Source organism: Dasypus novemcinctus, chromosome 5, assembly GCF_030445035.2.
Source record: "Dasypus novemcinctus isolate mDasNov1 chromosome 5, mDasNov1.1.hap2, whole genome shotgun sequence".
NCBI lineage: Eukaryota > Metazoa > Chordata > Mammalia > Cingulata > Dasypodidae > Dasypus > Dasypus novemcinctus.
The window spans coordinates 17,969,985-17,995,805 of NC_080677.1; the positions used below are offsets into that span (position 1 = coordinate 17,969,985).

A 25,821-nucleotide genomic window follows, 5' to 3' on the forward strand; every position below is an offset into this window, starting at 1 on the left:
ACAGAGTAGGGGAAGCCCCTGACATCAAATTTGCTCACTAAACCTGAACAAGCACTAGGGTAAGAGCCAGATGACAGTAGAGTTTGAGCCCAAAACGTGGAAAGTTTGAAAAACTATGGTTAAGGAAAGCAGTCGGCAAGAAAAAATATGGAGGATAAAGGAGACTTCCAGGGAAGATGGTGGAGAAGGGAGTTCAAGGACTCAATCCTTCTACCAAAACAACTATTACATAGAGGAATGGTCTGAAACAACTATTTTGAAACTCCAGAGGCCAGAACAACACTGCACAGCATCCAGAGAAAAGCAGGAGAAAGAGGCTGATAAATATACTACAGAACTGTAAATTGCTCTCTCTGCATAGCAGCTACTGACACCCATCCCGTACTGTCACATCAGGCTGCCACAGGATCCAGTCCCTGGCTACCTACTGCTGACATAAAGGAATCTAGAAATCCTCTTCCCCAAGATCAGCGGAGAGCACAGCTGATCACTGATCGTGGCTTATGATTAGCAAATTTGGGCACTTAGGAGCCAGTCTGCACCCCCAGATGTAGGTCCCTCACTCTGTTTTTGGTTAGGAAAGACCAAATTGGGAAAGTCCCTTCTGGGGTGACTCTCCTCCAAGAATTTGCCCTCCAGGCCAAAGCAGCATAAGACAATAAAAGGAGTGTGAAAAATGATAGAGGCAGACAGTCTGGAGCAAAAAGCCTGCTAGCTCCAGATACCCACGAGTGGGAGGTTTGTCCCTTGGAAAGCAGAGGGGACAACCAAATTCCTGTAAACAGGGGAACTCCAAAAAACTAACAATCAAAAGCCCAGCACAAGACAGAGGCCCAGTAAGACAGGAAAAACCCTACACAGTGCATTTGTTTTAAGCAGACCTTCCTGATGGAGGGCTGAAGCTCAGAAAATACCTCTGTCTTATGACCAGTTGGTTTCAAGACCAACTCCCAGAGTTAACATTTTAAATATTTAAAATATTAAAATATATAGTATGCAGCAAAAAAAAAAGTACAAGACAAACAGGAAATGATGGCCCATCCAAAGGAAGAGGATAAAAATACAAACACCACCAATGAAGAAAATGACAATGTGTGCATGCCAAACAAAACCTTTTTAAAAAATGATTTTAAAAATGCTGAAGGAGATGAAGTAAAGTACAGAGAAAGAACTACAGGATATCAGGGAAACAATGAATTAATAATATGAGCATCTAAGTAAGAGCAAGAAATTGTGAAAAGGAACCAAACAGAATTACTGGAATTGAAAGTCACAATAACTGAAATGAAAAAATGTCCAGCAGGGTGTCAAGAGCAGAATGGAGCTGGCAGTAGAAATAATCAGTGAACTTGAAAACAAGATACTTAAAATGTGTCAGTCTGAGGAATAGAAAGAAAGAAGAGATATTAAAAGTGAAAATTCTTAAGACGGCTATGGGACACCATCAAGTGCACCAATATACATATTATGGGAGTCCCAGAAGGAGAAGGAGAGAAAGTGGCAGAAGGACTAGTCAAAGAAATAATGACTGAGCACTTGCCAAACTTAGCAAAAGACATGAATATGCACAACCAAGAAACTCAGAGAACACAAAACAGGATAAATATAAAGAAAAATATACCTTGTCACATCAAATGCAAAGGGCAAGGAGAGAGTTCTAAAAGTTGCAAGAGTTACATACATGGAGTCCCAATAAAATTGAGTACTGATTTCTCATCAAAAACTATGGAGGCAAGAAGGCAGTGGGTTGAAATACTTTAAGTGCTGGAGGAAAACAACTGCCAGCCAAGAATTTTATATCCAGCGAGACTCTCTTTCAAAAATGAGGGAGAAATTAAGACATTCTCAGATAAACAAAAGATGATGAATGTCTATATACATCACCAGTAGACCTGTCCTACAAGCAATGCTAAAGGGAGTTCTGCAGACTGAAATGAAAAGACACTAGACAGTGGTTCAAAGCAGCATAAAGAAAGACTTGAGGTAAAGGTAACCATTTGGGCAATTATAAAAGTTGGTATTTTTGTATTTTTATTGTACTGTTTGGTATGTAACCCCACTTCTTACTTCCTACAGATGCTAAATGCAAATGCCTAAAATGTAATGATAGATCTAGGTTTTTGGACATATAATTTACAAAGATACAAGTGGAAACAAGTACAAAAAAATGGTGGGGGGACAAAGAAATATAGGAAAGGTATATGTCCATGCTATTGATCTTAAGTTAGTGTTAAACCACATGTAATTGTTATATACTTAGGATGTTCAATTTTAACCCTATGGTAACCACAAGGCAAACAGATGAAAAATATATCCAGATCAAAATGACAAGGTCCTCCATATGGTACACCACAAGAAAGCAAATAAATATAAAAGTAAACTATAATGAAAATGAAAGACAAAAAAGGTATAAGACTTACAAAGACTAAATAGCAAAATAACAGAACAAAGACCTGTATTATCAGTAGTGGCTATAAATGTAAATGGATTAACCACTCCAGTCAAAAGGCAGAGATTGACAAAACAGATGAAAAAGCATGACCCAACTATATGCTGTCTGCAAGAGACACTCCTTAAAGTCAAAGGTACAAGTAAGGTGATGGTAAAAGGATGGATAAAAATACACCATGAAAGTAATAACTAAAAGAGAGCTGGGGTGGCTATACTAATATCAGATAAAATAGACAAAATAAAAATAGTTATGACAAAGGGGAACAATTCAATAAGAAGATGTAACAGTTATAAATATATATGCATCTAATAGCAGAGTCCCAAATATATAAAGCAAATACTGACAGATTTGAAGGGGAAATTGACAGGTCTACATTAATATTAGAAGACTTTAATACATCATTCCCAGTAATTGACAGATCATCTAGTCAGAAGAGCAATAAGTACAGTGTGTGAATGATACAGTAGATAACATATATATATAGAACACTACACCAATGAAAACAGAATACACATTTTTCTCAAGTGCACAAGGAACATTTTACAGGATAGACCATATGTTGGGTCACAAAACAATCTCAATAAATTAAAAAATATTGAAATGATACAAAATATATCCTCTGACCACATGGAATGAAGCTAGAAATCAATAACAGAGGAAGAAAGGGAAAATTCACAAATATGTGGAAATTAAACATACTCTTAAACAACCAGTGGTTTTTGGTCTCTTCCAAATCAGAATTGACATTAAGAAATATCTTGAGGGGAATGAATATGAACATGCAACATACCAAAACTTAAGGGATGCAGCAAACGCAATACTAAGAGGTAAATTTACAATTTTAAATGCTTACATTAGAAAAGAAGACTTCAAATCAGAGACCTAACATCAAATCTGGGAGAACTAGAAAAAGAAAAAGAAACTAAACCCAAAGTGAGCAGAAGGAAGGAAATAACAAATATTAAAGCAGAGATAAGTGCAATAGAAAACAACACAACAATGGAGAGAATCAAAAAAAACCAAAAGTTAGTTCTTTGAAAAGATCAACAAAATAGACAAACCTTTAGCTAGGCTGCAAAGAAATAAAGACATGATACAAATAATGAAAATCAGAAATTAAAGGGCGGCGGACTTGGCCCAGTGGTTAGGGTGTTTGTCTACCACATGGGAGGTCCGTGGTTCAAACCCCAGGCCTCCTTGACCCACGTGGAGCTGGGCCATGCACAGTGCTGATGCACGCAAGGAGTGCCCTGCCACACAGGGGTGTCCCCCGCATAGGGGGTGCTCCCCATAAGGAGAGCCGCCCAGCGCAAAAGAAAGTGCAGCCTGCCCAGAAATGGCGCCGCACACACGGAGAGCTGACACAACAGGATGACGCAACGATGCAACGAAAAGAAAACACAGACCAGTTCCAAAGAGGGGCCATCTGACCTGGTAGTTAACCCCATCGGTTGTTTATGTGTGATGAATCTGGACTCAGATGGGATCTTCCTTCATAAGACTTTCATGCTAATGTGCTGGAGGTGCAGTTAGTGTCAGGGTTTAAGATATATTTAGGGGATTTGAATCTCTGGACTGACAATGTGATAGCCAGGTCCTGAGCCTCAACAGACTCCAGCACCTACAATCTGACTTATTGGGCTCACCACACTCAGCTAAGATGGAGTTGAAGAAGGACAACCACCACACCATGGAGCCTAGAGTGATTACAACTGAAAGTGGGAGGATTGCATCCAGCATCCATGTGGAATCTGAGCCTCCTCTTGACATAGAGGTGCAATGGACACAACCAATCCAATGTCCACATAGAAAAGGTGGCATTGGATTGAGAAAAGTGGACATGATGGCTGATGGATATGGGGAAAGGCAGGAAGAGATGAGAGGTGGAGGCGTCTTTGGGACATGGAGCTGCCCTGGATGGTGCTTCAGGGGCAATCACTGGACATTGTAAATCCTCACAGGGCCCACTGGATGGAATGGGGGAGAGTATGGGCCATGATGTGGACCATTGACCATGAGGTGCAGAGGTGCCCAAAGATGTACCTGCCAAATGCAATGGATATGTCATGATGATGGGAAGGAGTGTTGCTGGGGGGGGGCGGGGAGAGGTGGGGTGGGGGTGGTAGGGTTCAAAGGGACCTCATATATATTTTTTTTTAATGTAATATTATTACAAAATCAATAAAAAATAAAATAAAATAAAAGAAAAATAAAAAAAAAAAAAGAAAACACAGATTCCCGTGCCACTGACGACAACAGAAGCGGACAAAGAAGGTGCAGCAAATAGACACAGAGAACAGACAACCAGGGTGGGGGCAGGAGGGGAGAGAAATAAATAAATAATTAAAAAATTAAAAATTAAAAAAAAAGAAATTAAAAAGGGAGCATTATTACTGACACTGCTAAAATAAAAAAGAATGTAAGTGGATACTATGGAAAACTGTATGCTAATAAATTAGATAACGTAGATGAAATGGACAAATTCTTAGAAACACACAAACTATCTACATTGACTCAAAAAGAAATAGATGTCAAGAAACCAATTACTAGTAAAGAGATTGAATCAGTCACCAAAAACCACCCAACAACAACAAAAAAAAAGTCAAGGACCAGATGGTTTCACAGGGGAATTCTACAAAACATTCCAAGAAGACTTAACTCCAATTCTGCTCAAACTCTTCCAAAAAAATTGAAGAGGAAGGAACACTCCCTAACTCATTCTATGAGGCCAACTTCACCCTCATAGCAAACACAGATAAAGATACCTTAAGAAAAGAAAACTACAGACCAATATCTCTTATGAATATATATGCAAAAATCCTCAACAAAATACAAATAAATTGAAATCTAACAGCATATTAAAAGAATTATACATCATGATCAAGTAGGATTTATCCCTGGTATGCAAGGTTGGTTCAACATAAGAAAATCAATTAATGTAATACACCATATTTAACTGAATAAAGGAAAAAAACACATGATCATCTCAATCGATGCAGAAAAGGCATTTGACGAAATACAGCACCCTTTCTTGATAAAAACACTTAGAACACTAGGAAGAGAAAGAAAGTTCTGAAACATTATAAAAGACATAGATAAAAAGATGACAGCTAATAGCCTACTTAAGGGTAAATGAATGAAAGCTGTCCCCTCCAGGATCGGGAACAAGAAAAGGATGCCTACTGTCAACAAAATTTAAAAATGGACAAAAAACTTGGACAGAAATCTCTACAAAGAAGATATACAAATGGTCAGAAAGCACACAAAAATGTGCTCAACATCATTAGCTATCAGGAAATGCAAATCAAAACCACAATGCAGCACCATTTCACACAATAATTAGAATGACTGCTATTTAAAAAACAGAAAACAACAAGTTGGAGAGGATGAGAAGAAATAGGAACACTCATTCATTGCTGGTGGCAATGTAAAATGGTGCAGCCCCAGTGGAAGACAGTTTGGTAGTTCCTCAGAAAGTTAACTATAGAACTACATATGACCTGGCAATCCCATTAGTAGGTACATAACCCAAAGAATTGAAAGCAGGGCCTTCAACAGATATATACACAGCAATGTTTATAGCAGCATTATTCACAATTGTCCAAGACGGAAGCAACCCAGGTGTCCATCGACTGATAAAAGGGTAAAAAAAAAAGGATATATACAAATAATGGAATATTATTCAGTCTTAAAAAGGAATGAAAGCCTCAACACATGCGACAACATATCCATGTGAAGATACCATGTGAAATAAGGCAGACACAAAAAGACAAATATTTTATGACCTAAATGATTTGATTCAAGTAGAATAAGCAAACTCAAAGAGTCAGAACCTAGAATATAGGTTACCAGGGGACAGGATGGGGATAGGGAATGGGAAGTTAAGGCTTAAAATGTATAGGGTTCCTATTTGGAATGATGGAAATGTTTTAGTAATGCATGATGGTGATGGCAGCACAACATTGTGAACACAATTAACAGCTCTGAAATATATATCTGAATATGATTAAAAGGGGAAATATTAGGTTATATATATAGGAACAGAATAAAATTTTTTTAAAAAGTACTTGGAACTACACTACATAGTTGACCCTAAGTTAAACCATGGACTTTAATTAATAGTACAATATAAAAATTGCTATCACCAGTTGTAACAAATGTTGCACACCAATGCAAGGTGTTGGGAGTGGGGTGGTATATGGCAATCCTGTATTTTATGCACATTCTGTAAACACACAACTTTTCCAATAATGGGAAAATATAATATATGGGAGGATGGAGTGTGAAAAGTATCACAGTATTTAGGTAGAATAATTCTTGCGAGTCTCAGAGAAAGAAATTGGCCCCTTAGATGTATACCCAGAGATGACATAGTCCCAACTGTGGGGATGAGACTCGGAGACCTGACCGCAAATTCTCACATGAAAAATTGTGAAAGCAAGGCAAAGGGATGGAGGGAAAGGAGCCAGAAAGTTAACCAGGTGAGAAACTCAGAGAACTTGGTCAACAGCAGAAGGCCACACCTTTGAATAAAGGCATACGGAGCAATGAGAATGAATTCTGGTGCAAGTAGAGCCTGGATAGCACATAAAAGCAACCTGGAGCCAAACATGCTAGCCTACTAAATTTATTCCTAGCACCTAGGGCAAATATCTGGCACATGATAGGAGCTTATTCACAAAGTAAAAACAAGATTCAATCTAAATATTATTCTGTGCATGGGAGTGTTATACAAGGTTCTTTTACATCAAAATGTTTACCAACTAGGAAGTTGTCCTTTCCAAAGTAACTTAGCAACAGAGCCATTTAAAAACATTCTTCCAAAAGAAACTGAAATGAGTTTTTGGTAAGTCCTTCCAGGAGATCAGAAGGTGAAGAAAGCAATAGTTCTTTTCTGGTCTCCATAACCACTTAAGAGAAGAGATTTGGTGTTTCTATGCCTCCTAGCATTAACAGATGAAACTAATTAGAGGAACGAGGGTAGCAGGAAGAGCCCGTTTTTCTGTAGAGCTTATTTATCTGCTTGAGTAATTGTTATATTTTAGTTCCTCTGGGATTCCTGCTCTGTAAATAACTAGTTAAGAATTTTTATGCATAATAACAGAATGTACTAGAAATAATTTATCATTGCTTGTCTCACCAACACTACCATTCTTCATCCCAATTACATTAGATATGTTTCATTTCTACTCCACCCAAATCCCTTGAAGAAGTAGCTCTATTTACACATCATGCAACCAACCATTCCTCACTTCTGGTGGACACCATTCCCAAGCCAGCCAATAGAAAATTCTCTGGCCAGCAATCAATTTCTTCGGCCTGGGAATTTAATAAGTCATTAGGAGGTAGGGCTGGTATGTCCATATTAGGCCTTGCACAATCACCTCTGCAATGGAAGCCTGAGAACAAGTAAGTTGAGACACCAACCAGACACAAGACAAACTGAGACACAGACTAACCATTGCCTCATTCTTTTTGGTATCCTGGTTCTTCTGAAGCCCAACTACACTTAATTTCTGTCCCAAAGCTCTCTGGTCTTATAAGAACTTCCCCCTACTTTCCCTCTCCCCACCAAGCCCTATTTAATTAAGTTAGTTTGATTCTTTTCTGTTTGTTGGAATCAAAAGAGACTCACTTGGACTCCTCAAACTGCTATACGATATAAAGTTAGGGTCACCGTAATTCAGGAGTTCTCTTACATAGTGGAATTTATAGGCAGCAGCAAACAAGAAGGCTGCATCTAAAGCTTATCGTTCTTAGATTATGTCCCTTGCATGGGACTAAGCACATAGGAGGACCTCATATTTATTTGAAAACAGTTCTGTATTAGACATTTCCCAAACTAGTGTCACTAAACACTGCTCCATAAAGTGTTCATTAGGATCTTCCCTCTCTATCTCTTTGTCTCTTCCTCCACCCCACAAACCATTTTTCTTCTTCACCAAAATGCATTTGAGACATGCTGGGTAAACATAAAAGTTCAGCAGATGTCTTTTTTCAAACCCCTTAATGTGCTAGTGAATTTATGATTCTCCAGAAGAGGCATAGATTTTTTTTCATAAAAAGAGGGAGTTTCCAAAATTAATTTGATCATAAAACACCCTCTTTGAAAGCATACCAATGAATTTTCCTCCAGAAGAGTGTCCCACAGAACAGTTGGAGAAATGCTGGCAAACCTTTCAGACCTATATAGAAGCAATGACCATGGTGACAGCTTTCATTTTCTACAGGGTGTGAGCTTTCATTTTCTCTAAAGTCAGTTTCACATTATATGACTTATTCAAAGTTTGATTTAATATTATTCCCTTCAAGAGAATAAACCATGTTTGCAATTTAATACAAATCCCTAAATAAAGACTTTGGCTAAGTGCCAAAAGAAAAATGCTGTGACTTTTTTATCTGAATACATATTTTCCCTCCAGTAAGCTCAGTTTTTAAAAATATGATAGCTAATTATTTAAATGGAGTCATTTAAATAAATGACCATGAAATCTTGTTACTCAGGTGTTCTGAGCAGAGAATGACATTTGCAAGGACCAAGTAATTTAAGTTCTTTAGGAAGTTCTCGCCACAGGTTGATAAAAGGAAACTTCAGTTCTTAACTCTCTGATTAAATATAATAAATTCTTTAACTTCTTAGATGACAGTCCCTCTCTGCTGCCATTTCCTTGCCATTCATTCATTCATGCCTTACCCCCTTGTACTATGGCTTCTATCCCAGCACTCCACCAAACGACTCTCAAATGACATATCTTTTTTTTAAGATTTATTTATTTATTTATTTCTCTTCCTTCCCCCACCCCGCCCGCCCCGGTTGTCTGTTCTCTGTGTCTATTTGCTGCGTCGTCTTCTTTGTCCGCTTCTGTTGTTGTCAGCGGCACGGGAATCTGTGTTTATTTTTGTTGCGTCATCTTGCTGTGTCAGCTCTCCGTGTGTGCGGTGCCATGCCTGGGCAGGTTGCACTTTCTTTCATGCTGGGCGGCTCTCCTTACAGGGTGCACTCCTTGCGCATGGGGCTCCCCTACACGGGGACACCCCTGCGTGGCAGGGCACTCCTTGCGTGTATCAGCACGGCATGTGGGCCAGCTCCACATGGGTCAAGGAGGCCCGGGGTTTGAACTGTGACCTTCCATGCGGTAGATGGATGCCCTAACCACTGGGCCGAGTCCACTTCCCTCAAACGACATCTTAATCACAGTATTTTCTTTTCAAAGTCCTCACCTTCTTGATCTCCTTGCTCCCAATCACTACCCTCTCCTTTTTAACCTTTGGAAGAAATTATACAATCTTGCTTCCATCTAATTCTGATTTCATTCTTCTCTGTGGGGTTTCTCCATACCCTTGGGCTCTGTGACTCACTCACTCTAGAGATTCAACTATGACTCTGTATGAATGATTCCTAATTCTCTCTGTAACACTGATCCACCTTCAAGCTGTTGTACTATAGTCTTCAAAGTCAGTAATCAAAACTGAAACTCATTAACTGACATCTGAACCAGGACCCGAACAAAGTGGGAAATTGCACCTGAGGAATACGCTCCTAACGCTGGGAAACATAAGGGGCTATTCCATGAGTGAAAGTTCAAATGAGAAAAATCAACTTATGAGAAATGGTGAGAAAAAAAAAAGACTCCCCTGATGATCTTAACCATGGCCTCTCATTAAAGAGGCTGAGGTTTAAATTTATCATTATGGTCTGGAATATGCCTAGCCAAAAAAGTTAAGAAAAAAAAAGGTTCCTATTTTGTACTGCTTTAGAGTGCCATGGAAGAGTAAAAAGCAAATACTATTGAAGAATATGCCCATAAGCCAAATATTGCATTTATGAACACACAATACATTATAAAATATACAAGGAAATAAACTACCATGAGAAAGAGTTAGCCAAAGCAATAAATAAAAGCAATAAATAGCAAAATTAGAATCACATGATCTGTAGTTAATACTGTTTTCAGATATAGCATATAAAATAAGAATGGCTAAAATGTATAAAGAAATGAGAGATAAATTTTAAAACATCAAAAAAATAAGTTACTAAAAACATTTAAAAATAACCAGATACAAAGATAAAAAATAAAAATATAATTGAATTTTAAAACTCAATTGAGAGGTTAAAGACCATATTAGATAGCTGAAAGCAGAACTGCTGCATGGATGATAGAGCTAATAAAAATTAACCAGAATTCAACAAGGAGAAAAAGAGATTTAAATATAAAAGTGAGATTAAGAGACAAGGAAGAAAATAATTAAAATATCCAACTGGAGTTCCAGATGAGAGAGTACAGAAAATAGTGGTGTAGCAGTTTGGTATTATTTATGAATTCTAAAAAAAAGAGTGATTATGTTTGTAAACTGGTCCATTCCTCTGGGTGTGACACCCTTCGCTTGTATTAAATTAAAGGGTTTAAGCTTATTTGATTAAATCAAGAAAAGGGTTTTGATCTGACCACATCAGTAGGCTATAACTCAGTTTAAGTCCCCATACCCGCTACCTGCTATATAAATAAACAGACACTCACTGAAGAAGATACAGAAGAAGAGAGAACTTTGTCAGTTTTGATCCTGGAGCCCTGGGGAGAGATGAACCATCTGCCTGATAGTTTACAGCTGACCTCATGAAGAGACCAGAGCAGCTGAGAAGCCCTGAGAGACAAGGCCTATGCCAGCCTACAGCTGGGATCTGAAGAAGCTGGGCCCACAGAACCTTAAGAGGAAAGACAAGGCAGAGGTCACCCGCCATCTTGCATCAACACATGGCAACAGACTTTGGTGAGGAAGTAACCTTGATTTGGACTCTTTAGGGCCTTGTAACTATAAGCTTCTATTTCAAATAAATATCCTTTATAAAAACCAACAGATTTCTGGTACTTTGCCTCAGTCCAGTACTGACTAATAAAGAGAGTAAATGCAATATATGAAAAAATTATGCCTGAAAAATGCACCAAATTGATGGATTATGTGAACTCAAAGAATCACAAGAGGGAAGAATGAAAAGAAATGGACATTAGACAAACTGTTGCAAAACTAAAAACCACCAAAGATGAAGAGAAGCTATTAAAATAAGCCAAAGAGAAAGGACAGATGATACGTAAAAAATTTTAATTGGACAGGCAATAGAAGTTTCAATTGTGATTATAAAATTCAGTTTATAATGTTGAGATAAAATAACTGTTCAACATACAGCTTTATATCTAAATAAAATATTCTTAAAGAATGACCCTAAAATGAAGCAATTTACCAACTCATAAAATATGAGAGTTTATCACCACCCGACCTCTCACCAAAACAATTTAAAAAGACTATACTTTAAAAAGAAGGAAATCAAATCTGGAGGAACTGAGATGCAAAGGGGAATGGTGAGTAAATGAAATGATAAACTTATGTGTAAGTCTAAGTAAACACTGAGGTAAATGAAAACAAAAATACAATATAACAAAACTTTTGGGATGTATTGAAAGCATGTTCAAAGGAAAGCATGTATAGCTGTAAACACCTATGTTTAAAAAGAAGATGTCAAATCCATAACCTTAACTTTAAAATTTAAGAATTTAGAAAATGAGCAAACTAAACCCAAAAGTAAACCTTGCAAATTGCTGATGGGAATGTAAAATGCTATGGCTGCTAAGGAAAACAGTCTAGTAGTTCCTCAAAAGTTAAATATAGAGTGTCCGTATGATCCAGCAATTCTACTGCCAGGTACATACCCAAAATAATTGAAAACAGGTATTCAAACATACACTTGTACACAAATGTTCAAGTAGCAGCACTATTCACAATAGCCAAATGACAGAAACAACCTAAATATCCATCTGCTGATAAATGGATATAGGTAACATGGTATATCCATACAACAGAATATTAATTAGCAATAGAAAGGAATGAAGTACTGATAAATAGTACATTGTGGATGAACTCCCAAAATATTATGCTAAGTGAAAAGTGCCAGACACTGAAGGTCACGTACGATTCCATTTACATGAGACATCTGGAATAGGAAAATCCATAAAGACAGAAAGCAGACTAGTGTTTGCCATGGGCTGGGAGAGAGGGGACTATGGAGCGACTGCCTAATGGGTACGAGGTTTCCTTTTGAGATGACGAAAATGTCTTTGAACTAGATAGAGATGATTGTGAATACACTAAATACCACTGAATTGTTCACGTTAAAAGGGTTAATGCTTAATTTTAGGTTATATGAATTTTACCACAATGAGAGAGAGAGAGAGAGATCCTGATGAGAAGAGTGTCGCTGGCTGACAGCCTCAGGTACTGCACCACTGAGAGCCAGCAATCATTCTGTAGACCCCCAGAAGGAATCAGCACAGGGGGAACTAGAGCCAGACCATTACAGTCAACAGGACTCTTGTATGGACAGTCTCTGCTGAGGGACTCCCCTTTGGACTACCAAGATATTTCCAGAGCTGTGCTGTAGTCAGAGGCTCTTCCTCCATGTTTTCTTTCGTTCCCTCTCTCCTTTCACAGGTCTCACATCCTGCATTAGTCTGAAGGCTCTCCCTGCCATGCCCCCTCTCCACTTTATCCTTTATTCCTCCCAATAAGCCTTCCCTTGTTTAAATCAGCTTTGGAATTTTCTTCTCAGAGACAGTGAACTGCCACAATGACTAATTACGGGGTTAAAATAAGAAGGTAAATACTGGCCAACAATAATATGGAAACTGAGGGATGACTGGAGTTAGAGCATTACCATAGTTTGAGAGGAAGGTGGAGATATTGATTAACTTTAGACTTTAAGTTATGCATTCAGTTAAAAATTTTTAAAACAGCCACTGAAAGATAAAAGGTAGACACAAGGTATACAACATCCATACCAGTAAAGAGGAAAATGGCATTGACATTGAAATCAGACAGCTCTGAATTTGAATCTCAGTTCTAACATTATTTAGCTGTGTGACCATAGACAAAAAAACAAACAAACAAAAAAACAGAACTTCAGTTTTCTATTCTGTAAAATAAAAATAATACCCACATTCTTGAATATTGTGCAGACTATTCCAGTGGTACCATTATTATTTTTATCATGTGTTATCTATTAAACCTGAAATCCTCAATTAGGCACTTGGAAGTCCCCACAGTTTAATCCCAATCAGCCTGAATAACCTTATTATTCACAATTCCTATACATACATCCTATTTTTCAAACAAAATGCAAAATGTGCCATCCTCTGAAGAAAACGTGTACTTTCCTACTTCATACTTTCTACTCAGACTTTAGCACTCACTAATTCCATAAACATTCCTTGATTATACACCCAGAGATTGCAGTATTATAAAACCTTAAGGACCCAAGATCCAGTTCCAGTATTCCCACAAAGTGGTTGATTTTATCTGAGACAGTATCTTCCAAAGTAGTCAAGTCCTTCAATATATTCTTCTGTCCATTAAAAGACATACTTTACTTGCTCTCACTGCCGATAGTTTTTAATCATTTGAGGTCATGTAGAATTAGTCTAGTATATTTGTACATGAAAGTCCTTTAAATATCTATAGTACCCATATAGGTAAGGAAAGAGGCCAGGAGTTTATATTTTTAAAAATTATTCCTGGTCTTGCATAAATACTATAAACTTTGAGATGACTCTCACTTCTAATTTATTGTTTTCAATGAGGCTCCAGAACTGAATACGGTGAACAAATCACTTTAATTATATAATGCCAGGTTCTACGTTATTTGATCATTCTTTTATCCCTCTAAGAGATAAGCTCTTTGAGGTAAGAGATGATTTCTTATTAATCAGTATTAATCAGTCCACTTGCTCTTGCACTTGGCATAATTCCTTTACAAAATAATAATGAATTGTACATTAGTGGGATTTGGGTTTTCTAAAAATTATTATTTATTTTTTCTTTCAGCACTTTTAAAGGTTTCATTGCATTGTTTCCTGGCCTCCACATACTCTGTTAAAAATCAATTTTTGAGCAACCCGGGCAAATGGATGCTTGGCTCACCGGTACCAGTCCTGCTAAACCCGAGATGCCCCACAGTCTCCCCAATGTTGCGCACCAAGAATGGAAATCCCACTCACTCACTCCCAGCCTCCAGGGCAGCCTTGAGGGTGGTGAAATGCATGAACTGCCAGCAGGGGAACCCCAACTAGGTGTTTCTAGTGCAGCCTGTCAAACAAGCCAGCATGGAGGATGTGGCAGCTTGATATTAGTCATGAATTCCAAAAAGAGAGATTATGCATGTAAGCTGGCCTTTTCCTCTGGGCGTGATAACCCTTTGATTGTATTTGATTCAGCTGAAACATCTGATTAAATTATGTTAAGGTTAGGGCTTTGATTCAACCTCATCATTAGAATGCGACTGAGCATTGAGTCCTGCTCCCTCGGTGGGCTGATAAGACAAACTTTCATATGGAGTAGACACACACGGAAGATCCACAGAGGATCCTGCAGCCCCAGAAAGAGAGATGAGCCTGATAGTTTACAGCTGACCATGTGAAGAGACCAGAGCAGCAGAGCCTGGAAAGAAATCAGCTCCGTGAAGAGGGATGAGCCTAATGCCAAACTACAGCTGAGATCAAAAGAAACTGGACCCACAGAGCTTTAAGAGGAAGTGGAAGCCTGAACCCTCACAGACGTCACCAGCCATCTTGCTTCAAAACGTGGCAACCGACATTGGGTAGGGAAGAACCTCTTAGGTTACCTTGAGTTGGACTCTTTAGGGCCTTGTGACTGTAAGCTTCTACCCCAAATAAAGACCCTTTATAAAAACCAGCAGTGTTCTGGTACTTTGCATCAGAACTCCTTTGGCTGTATAATACAGAGGATATTCCAGGAAGAAACATAAATAGCACCTTACATTTTCTATGGAAGAAATTGTTCAAAAACAAGTGAGAGAGATTTGCACAGCTGAAGTACTTTACCCTCCAGTGGAACAAGATAATGCACCAGAAGTCAGCTTCACATTTGAAGGAGAAATTGGAAAGAACCCAGATGAAGAAGATACTCCATATTATCAAAGACTCAGGTTCTTGAAGAAACCACTAAAAGCACAAAATAGTCCAGAAAATTTTGGAAACGTATCTCCAGAGATGAAGCCAATTTGACATTGAGACTGGGTTGCTTGTGGTTACATAGTATAGCAGAATTCTACTGAAAATAAGTGGTGTAACATGGTAAAAATTCAAACTGTCAAGCCAGTGCAAAGAAATGATGACTTTATTGAATTATACTACGCCATTCTACTTCATGGTTTTGCATCTCAGGAGATTATTCCTTGGCAGATGCAAGTTCTCTGGCATCCACAATATGGTACTAAAGTAAAACATTATAGCTATCTGCCAAAGGAAGCACTTCTGGAAGAAACCAGGACCCTAGCACTGGAATGAAGTGTGACATGGTTATTAATGAGTGTAGGCCAGTCTTCATTGGTATCTAGCTGAAGTGTCACTTTGTATAAAGTTCTTGAGTATAGTATGTACTGAACTATATAGATTCCATAATAAAAAGTATCACTGTGTAAAAATGTGTTAAAATGTATAGTCCTGTGTACATTCCGTAATAAAAAGTTTCAATTCTTAACTTTAAGAAAATCAATCATTATTTGTTTTGGTGATCCTTTGAGGCTAGTATGGCTTTCTCTTTGGCTTCATTTAATATTTTCTGGGGAGCAGGTGTAGCTCAGTGGTTGAGCACCAGCTACCCACATGCAAGGTCCCAGGTTCAATTCCCAGGCCCAGTACCTAAAAAAAAAAAAAAAACCCAATTTAAAGTAAGAAAATATTTTGCTTGTCTTTCGTTTTAGGAATTTGACTACGATGCACCAAGGTAGTGTATGTGTGTGTGTGTATATTGGTTTCTGAGCTTCTTGAAACATATGTGATACCTTGTGCAAGATTCACATGCATCCTCTACTCTTTTCTGCTAATTCTTTCTTCTGCTTTATCATGTATTTTTTTCTCTCTTGAAATTCAGGTTGTATCTATTTTTTATTTACTTGTCTTAAAATTCACTAATTCTTTCTTTGTTGTATATAATCTGTGTCTCAACTCATCCAATGAGTTCTAATTGCAGATATTATGTTTTGCAATTCTATCATGTCCATTTAACTCAATTTATAGAGTCTAATTCTGTTTAAATACCCTTTCTTTTCATTGTCATCATTTTGTATACCTCTTCCTCTATTATTGCACATATTAATCCTGATTATTTTTTACATCATTGCATACTAATTCCAAAATCTGGGTCAATTCTGTGTCTGTATTCACTGATTATTTTATCTCTTCTTAGCAGTTATTTTTCCAGGTATTCTAAATGTCTACTAACTTTCTATTATTGTATGTTAAACCTTGTAAAAGATACTTTATAAAGACTCTGGATTATGTTAACTTCCTACAAAATCCCCAGATGTTTTTGTTTGGTTTTCTTCTGGCAGGTAGTTTAATTACCTGGAAGATCACCTTGATCTCATCAAGGGTTAGTTTTATCCTTTCATAGAATTGGCCTATTTCAGTTTGTCCTTATTCTTAGACCTCATATTTACTGTGAAGATACAGCCTTTCCAGGTTTTCAAAGTAATAATACAAAGTAATAATATCACCTACTTTTTGCAGAGCATATTATAATTTATAAAGAATTCTCATACGTTTTATTTTATTTGATCAAGCATGCATGTTCTCTTACTAAGTGGATTAAAAGAGCGCATTCAGCACATAATAAAAAACAAATTTCTCCAGATTTAATAGGCTCTTGCCCGTCCCAGAAATTTTATTGAAGCCACAATAGTTAGACCTAGAAATACCTCACTGAAGAGCATTCATAATTTCATTCGCTCAATTCTTATTTGTTGAGTACCTACCCTATATCCTTCTGGGTATGATATTGCACACATGGAATGCAAATATGAAAAATATAATACCAAGGGGTCTAATAAAAAAGCTCATAGTCAGATGGCTAAAGCCAGATTAAAAGAAGAAATGAAAGGGCAATAAAAACAAGCTGTCTCCTCTTTCAACATTTTCTTTTATAATTGTATTTTGGTTTTATTTTTCAATGCTTATCTCTACATTCCAAGAGAACCTGGGGGGACCTGAAGTGAGAAGAAATGAATAAATGTCTATTATTTGTAGATTTGCCTATTTTGTTCGTCTTTAATGCAGTAGTGTGGTGTAAATCATTCCCACATATTTGCTGACTCAAGCTGCTTCAGGAGGTACAGATTTCCCATGAAATGTCCATCATCAAAACACAGAAGTGAAGCTACATAAGGAGCTAAGAAAAAAGCATATGTTTTGATATATCCCTGAATACAAGAGAAAATTGTACTGAGGACAAATTTTTGCTCAGTTTTTGTTTTTTTGTATTTTTTTGTTTTTGAGATTCAAATAGATTTTTATATGACCTTATTGAACCTAGACCAGTATTTAAAACCTAGACCTTAAAAACAACTAGTAGCCAGAAATCACAGCACTTAAAAACCTTATTTTGGATGTTTACTGGCTGTTTAAGTTTTAAGCCAATCATAATAGATATAAACCTGATGAAAAATCACCCTTTTAAGGGATTCCAGGAAGGGATACAATAGCGGTCTTTTACTCTAGTGGGGTGGGGGAGGAACATTTGTTTTAAACTCAGAACCTGTTGAGCCAAGGATAGATCCAGCTCACTTGTGTTTACTGCAAATAATAATACTCCAGGGCTGTACTCCCTAAGAATACCAAATAACCACCATGTACGCCAGCTCATGGAACAGGTTTCTGCCTCAGTTTCTCTACTAAGTATCTCTATTACCTGTTCACAATAGAATGTTATCTTAAATTTGTGGGTGACTTAGGTAGGACACTAAGAATCTAGTCAGTTCTCTCAGGACCGTCACAACAGATAGAATTTATCTCCCTGTAACAGATAACCTGTTTTGAATGGACTGATCAACTGGAATTATGAGACAGCTCTTGTTTATTAAGAGTTTACTATATATGCCAGACACTAAGCTAAAGTCATTCCATGAATTATATTGTTTGATTATCAGCACAACCATAAGATAAAGGTATTATTATAAATTAATTGTTAAGGAGATAGATAAAGAACTGTCGCAGGGCACACTGCTATAAATTATCAGAGCCTCTCTGGGCTTAAGGTGCTATTGCTTATCTAACTTTGAATCTATCTACTTGAATGCCTACCAGGTCTTTCAGATTCAACCTAACTTTCTTGTATACTTGTTAACTGAGGGTACCTGAGATCACAATATCCTTTCTAAGCTGTGACGGTCATTTCAAAAGTACCAACCTCTGCCACCAGGTGAGGATCCCCCGCACCAGGCTCACCTAATCTTCCCTTTCAGCTGCGTGTTGACAATGGCTTTGTAGGATCCCAATGCCAACTCCCCTAAGTTATAAAAGCTCCAATTTTATCTGGACTCAATTGTCATTTCTCCTCCAGAAATATTCTGGGTTTGGAGACAGGAGACCAGGATTCTGCCACTAACTTGCTATATGGCCTTAGGCAAATAACTTAAATTTATCAGGTCACAGTTTCCTCCTCTGTAAATTTAGGGTGTTGGACTAGTCCCTTCCAGCTATAAAATTCTGTGATTTTAAGATCAAACATGAAATCCTGATAGGAGGATTACAGTAAAGCAGTGAAAAAAGAAAAAAAAATGGTCTGGTCTAGAAGATCTTGCTTATTTTATTATGAGTGTTTGAGGCTATTTTAAACATGTTTACATGCTCTTAGAGACATTTAAAATGAGGACATTTTATAAGGTAAGAAACAAGAAAGCCCTCACACACACGATATTTAAAATCTGGCTCCACACTTCACAACACCCTCATCATGTAAATATAGAACATAGCATTTACAACCACTTAGTCTGTAATATATTTCTTTTGGCTGAGAGGTAATGTTCAACTACATGAGTTTCTAAGAACACTGATCTTTGTTCTTTATGTTGTTGAGTAAAGTAATGCTATTTTGTAAGGATATAGGGTCCTTAGGCATTCAATCTAATTATTACTTTGGTTTTTTGTAAATAATTATAATAGCTCCCATTCATTTTAACACCTACCCTGGGACTGACTCTGTGCTTAGCCATTTACATACATAATTTAATTCTTCCAGCAAGCCTGCAAAACATGTATTATTATCCCACTTTACTCATAAGAAAATCAGGCTGCAGAGAATATGGTTACATGGCTAAACAACTGACACAGGAGAAACCAGGATGTGCTCCCAAGTCTGTCCAATTATACTATGCCGTTTTGCCCCGAAGCCCCTTAAAATAAATCTGTTCACCTTTGAAATAACAACAGTGGTAAAATGTATTGAATGCCAAATAGGTGCTAACCCTTTTAGCCCTCCCAGCACCCTTATCAGGGAAGCACTATTATTAGCTCCATTCTACAGGTATAGAAACTGAGGCCTAGAGAAGTTAAGTAACATGTTTAGGGTCAAACAGTTCAAAAAGATCAATGCTATCAAACTGCTTCCTGCAAATCACCTAAAATCCGATAGAATCCTCAGGGCTAGAGGGAAAATACTCATTTCCACTGAAACTTCAAAAACTGATATCTAGGATGGCTGGACGGACAAGGCACTGATTATTATAGTTTCAAATAACTCATTTAATTCTTCCATCTCTACTCCTTCCACCCACCCACATGGATATCAAGTATGTGTGAAAAGAAATGACCTCCAGGTTACACAGATTCCACTGCTCCTGTTACCACGGCAGTAGCTCCATTTCCCCACACCTTGCTTCTTTTCTTTAGGAAACCCAATAGGCAAATTTCTCTCCCCGAATCAGGAAGGCCAAGAATAACAATGAAAGACAGTCTTTAAAAGTATTGTCTCAGACTCCACTGATTTTACTATTTGACACACTATCTACCATGGCAAAGATGTTTTCACAATTAAATTTCAAAAATCCTCTATGAGGGCAAGTGTGATAGACTGACCACTTGAGATCCTCACACTTACTTTCATCCCATTGAAAATTGAGGGTAAGTTGTCTGTCACCAGTCCAAAGAGAGACACATAATAGATACTTTGTCAAAGAATGAAGAAGAAGGAAAAAAAAACTTGAAAATGTGGAGCAGAAATAAAATATGGCCAGTTATAAAACATTTTAAATATCATAAAATTTATGATAAACCTTATTTCCAAATAAACTCCTTGATGTTGTAAACATACACTGTGTTGGAGTATTTAAAAATATATACACAGAATCAAATTCTCCATTGCAACATTAATTTTCCATTACCTTTTCAACAGTATCCTATGAAAACACATACATATAGAAGATGGATACTTTATGATAGCAACACATTGGAGCCAGTGTAATGAGAGTTTTGTCAGTGTTTCCACTTAAGCTACTTTTTTTCAGTAGGTTAATGGCTGTACCATAAAAATGCAATTAAGTGAAATCTGGCATGTGTGCTCTCAGTAACATTTTTAAAAAGGGAAAAGAAAATAAAGGCAATTGCTGCCCATTTGGAAGATTTTTTTAAATTATTTTGAGGAACAGGTACTGTAAAGGAAAATTAAGCCTAAGCTTCTGGCAACTAGATTTATAAATATATTTTGGCAGTTTGTTGCCAAGTAATTTAGTCATATCTTTTTCTATAAAACAATCTGTGATTTCAGATACTTTGACATGTACTTTTGTACTTCATGTGGCATGCATCTGCGTAATGTTAACATTTTTCTATGGTCACTAGCTACAGTACTTGGGAGTCCAAGTATTCCTAAAAGAATGGTTTGCCAAAAACTAACAGTGGGATTAAAATTGATACTAGACTCTATTTAAAATTATGCCTTGAATAAATGTTCACAGAAATGGGAATATGGACCAGCAGCAAAAAATACGTAAGTTAAGGTGTCAGCTCCACTGCTTGCTAGTTTGTGTGACAGAGGCAGACTATCTAACCACCCTGTGCCTCAGGCTTCCCACTTTTAAAGTGAAAATAATAATAGTACCTATCTCAAAGGGTCCACTCACTCAACAAATTGAACACCTACCAAAGCAGACAGCAATAAGCCAGTCTTCCTAGAGCTTGCTTTATTTAAGTACAATTAAGGTATCCTGAGATCAGGGAGTTTTCTCAAAATGAGATCTTAGTGATTTTTAGCGATTATATTACCTAAGTAGGACGTTCATTTTGAGAGCTGGTTAGCTCTTTTAGATGACATGATTGAAGAGAAGCAAACTCTCGAATCGCATTAAACACTTGGCTATTACTGAGCATCTACTTAGCTCAAAGGTGATAAATTACCCCAAGCGCCTGATGTTTAATTCAATAAATATTAACTGAGCACTATTCTGTTTAAGGAAGGAGTCAAAGATCACAGCCAATATGGGATTGACTGGGAGACTTCTGGAAGGAATAAGAAGTATAAAAATGTAGGACTTTGATGGGAGAGAAAAGAATGAGTTCAGGTAGAGGAAAAAATACATGGAAATACAGCAACGAAACACCCAGAAACATATTTAGTTGTAACAAAGGGTAAAAAGACAATGGAAAAGGAAGTTGGACAGGAAGGTAGAGGTCAAACTGTGAAAAGCCCAAAAAGTTTATACGTGGTTCAGTGGAGGACATGGTGATAGTTATTGCATAGCCCTGGGGACGGAGACTAACATTAGCCTTGAAATTCTGAAGGAAGTATTGCCTGACCTCTTTAGCCAGGTCCAACCTCCTTATGATAAGCTGTCATGACACCATATATTCTCATTTCTAGCAATCATACATTTATTAGGATGAATTTAAACTGGTCTTTTTCACTAGATGGTTAAGTTCCATGAAAGCAAGTTGCCATGCCTACTGTTTGACTCGCCATTATACTTCCATTCCCTGGTACACAGTAAGCAACTAAATATTAATTGAAGGAATAAATGGCAAAAGCAATCAAGAGACTCATGGAATTGAGGCCTATCACCCTTCCAGTCTGGAGGTCAGGAGGATGCTGAGCTCCGATTCTGTTAAAGCATCCAGGATCCTACTCAGGACGCAAGGGTGGAATGTCACTTGCCGTTGGGCATCTCATCACAAGTGCTGAGGAGAAAACAAAGCAAAACCCAGGCAATGGACCTCAGGAACTTGAAAGTGAACACTAGAAAATAAGACTAGAAAATTCAGGAGTTTTAAAGGGTAGCTTTAAAGTTGAATATCTTTGAAGGATGTCGAGGTTATAGACAGGACCTAACAGTTCTCTACCTATCTGGACAAGATACATTTGCAAAGGTGTGGGAAGGTAAAGAAGGTGATTCCATGTATAGAGAATTACATGAACAAAAGTCTACCAGTAAGGGTTCTCTAGGAAAAAAGAACTGAAAGGAGATACCTACAAATAATGTAAATACTGAGAGATTTATTCCAGGAATTGGCTCACACAACTGTGGGGATGGGCAAGTTCAAATTCCATAGGGCAGGCCACAATCTGGGAACTCCAATGAAGGCTTTTTATGAATTCTCCAGAAGCTGGCTGGCTGAAATAGAGATCGAATGTCCCTTTCTCTTCAGGGTTCCATTGATTTCAGCTTCTGGCTATTCCCTCTGTGGCTTTCTCATCTCCCGCCGGAATTTCATTCTCTTATAGAGGACTCTAGTCATAGGATTAAAATCCATCCTGATTGAATAGACTCACGCCTGTTGGGGGCGCGCCCGCCATTTTGCGGACCGCCCCACACCAGCAGAAAAAATGGCGGGCGGCATGATTCAGCACTGTTTCCCCCTGCTTCCTGCCCTCTCCCCGCCCCTTTTCCCCCCCGGAGCCCATTCCAAGCCATATAAGGTCTTGTTCCAGCCCTGACCAATCCCCTTGCAACACGAATGCTTAAGACGCTATATAAGCTTGCTCTGTACAAAAAGAAAAAACGGAAGAAGACGACACACCATGGTGCGGCTCTGAGTGGTTCTTCCCCACCATCTGCCCACTCCCTCTCTCGGCTACCCTGCTGTCCTCATGGTCTCTGTACACCCACTGGCGGGGCAGGAGAGCACACACACCTTTGCATAAGACTCATCCTGATTGAGTAGGGCCACTCCTTAAATGAAGTAACCTCATCAGAAAGTTCTATTTACAATGGATTCACACTCACAGGAACGGATTAACTTCAAGAACGTGTTTTTCTGGGGTACATAACTCCAAACTACCATAGTGTGTGTACCCATGTGTGTGGAATGGGGGTGGGGGGGCTGTCCAGTTCATGGAGGAGGTAGGCCGTCTGCACTGTGTTGGGAAGAGTGCTGACATCCCCATGCTTGAAGAGGGTGGGGCCAGGGCCCTAGGGTTCACAGGGAACCTGGCCACCACCCCATGTTAGGAGCGGGTGGAGCCTTCACCCCAGTGTTCAGGAAAAGCATGACCACTGCACAAGTGCTTGGAAGGGGTCAGACTGCTGCTTCATCAGACCAAGAAAACAAAATAACAATCCATAGAAGACAGACTGAAATCTAACAGGGTTTTCGCTAGAGGTTTCAGAATTGTTTAGGACCCATGTCTCCTGTTTTCCTTCCAATTTCTTCCTATGGGAGTGGGAATGTTTATCCTATAACAGTCCCTCCATTGTATACTGGAAGCAGATAATATTTTCTCAAGGATTCATAGGTCCACATACTGAGAGGAATTATGCCCTAGGACAGACCACCCCCATATCCTATTTTCATGAGACTTTGTACTTAACATTGTTTCTGAAATGACTTAAGCTTTTGAGAAGTTGTGATGTAATGAATGTATTTTGCACATGGGAAGAACATGTCTTTTGGAAGTCTAGAGAATGGGCTATGGTGGTTTGGAACTATGTATCCCAGAAAATCATGTTCTTAAACGTAGCAGCCAGCTCCAGAACGCTGCAGTCTTCTGGGAGAAAGCATCACCTTGACGATGCCTTGATTTGGACTTCTCCTAACCTCAAAATCATGAGCTAATAGATCCCACTGTTTAAACAAACACATTGCATGATATTTGCCTAAGCAGCCAAGGAAACTATAACAGGTGAGAACATGAACAAATGCATTTCATTAGAATATAGGTTAGGTGAAGGGAAATTTGGAAATATAGTTGAAAGAATGGATTGGAGCCTTAAAATAGCTTTCATATTAAGGAAATTGAACTTTAATCAATAAACCATAGGGAGCCTCTGCAATTTTGTGAGCAGAGGAGAGACAAGGCCAAAGCTCTATCTCCAGGTTCTGTTCAAGAGAGTATATAAATTTGAAGGAAGAGAGGAGAGGGTAAGGACCTGTACAGTATTACAGGCAAGAGAAAATGAAATCCTACGGTATGATTATATCCATGGCTATGGAGATACAAATCATAGCTTCACAAAGAACCAGTGAAAGTCTTCCCCAAAACACTCAGAAACTTATGATGAAGTATGTATACATACTCTTTATAAAAAGAGACCTACATAATATGATCTGACTCCTGCCCACTGCTGCACCTTCATTTGCCAACACCGCTCTGAAGAAATTTTCACCACAGCTAGTAGTAGCCATACACCCCATGTAGCTACCTACCCACATGCCTTCCCAAAATGCTATTCCCCTCCACCAGAATGGCCTTTCCCAAATTCTTCATTTAACAATGCCTTCTTACACCTTGAAACTCACCTCAGCATTTTCTTTTCCCAAAATTCTTCCCTGTTCTTCAGTCCATATACTCTCATAGCAGCCGTCCATATCTCCGGCACAGCATTTACCACACTCTAATTCACATGCTGATTCAGATTTTCTGTTCCCCATTTCAAAACTATAGCCGGTAACATGAAAAGGAAGTCAAAGGCAATGGTAGCTAGAAAAGGTTCCTGTCTCCACAGCTTACCAGCTACCAAACATCTATGGGTCTTTACCCTCCTCTGCAAAATGGATACAACACCTACCTCTCAAGAGTCAGAATTGTATGAGACAATAAACACAAAGTGCTTAGCACTGTGCCTGGTATACCAGAGAACGGAAGGATACAGCTTTTTTATTAACCACTCTTGGGATGTTGCAGATAAATAAAGCAGAGGTCAGGCTCCATGGTCAGGAACTAGTACCAGGCTTCCCACTAAGATGTGCAGCCCCTCAACTCTTCCATTCAGAGGATGCCTTTTGGCAGTGGATCTCCTAAACTTTGGACCTGGGCTCTAAACACACAGAGATGCCCAAATGCTTGAGCCACATCCTACTTTCCTCCCAGAGATACGAGACAAGAAGAAATGTAAAGAGCAAGCTACCCAAAATAAAACTGAACTTTGTATTTCCTGTGACTAGAGAAGAATTGGGAAAAATAATTTTTTACTATTAATTATTAAATCTCCTTCATTTCCTTCTAATTCAAGCTAAACTTTTTATTATAATTATTATTATTTTTACTTTTCAGAAACAAATCAAGTGATTCACAAGTATGTTGGTGATTCTGACTAA

The 25,821-nt window shown here is 38.2% G+C and overlaps 1 protein-coding gene and 1 pseudogene across 7 annotated transcripts in view; one reads left to right on the top strand and one right to left on the bottom strand.

Annotated features, from left to right (window-relative positions):
* The window catches only part of SUGCT (succinyl-CoA:glutarate-CoA transferase), an 808,774-nt gene that overhangs the window by 425,409 nt on the left and 357,544 nt on the right, over nucleotides 1-25,821 (bottom strand). The gene's annotated exons all lie outside the window — the stretch shown is intronic.
* Nucleotides 14,464-15,804, top strand: LOC139438943 (latexin pseudogene; annotated as a pseudogene).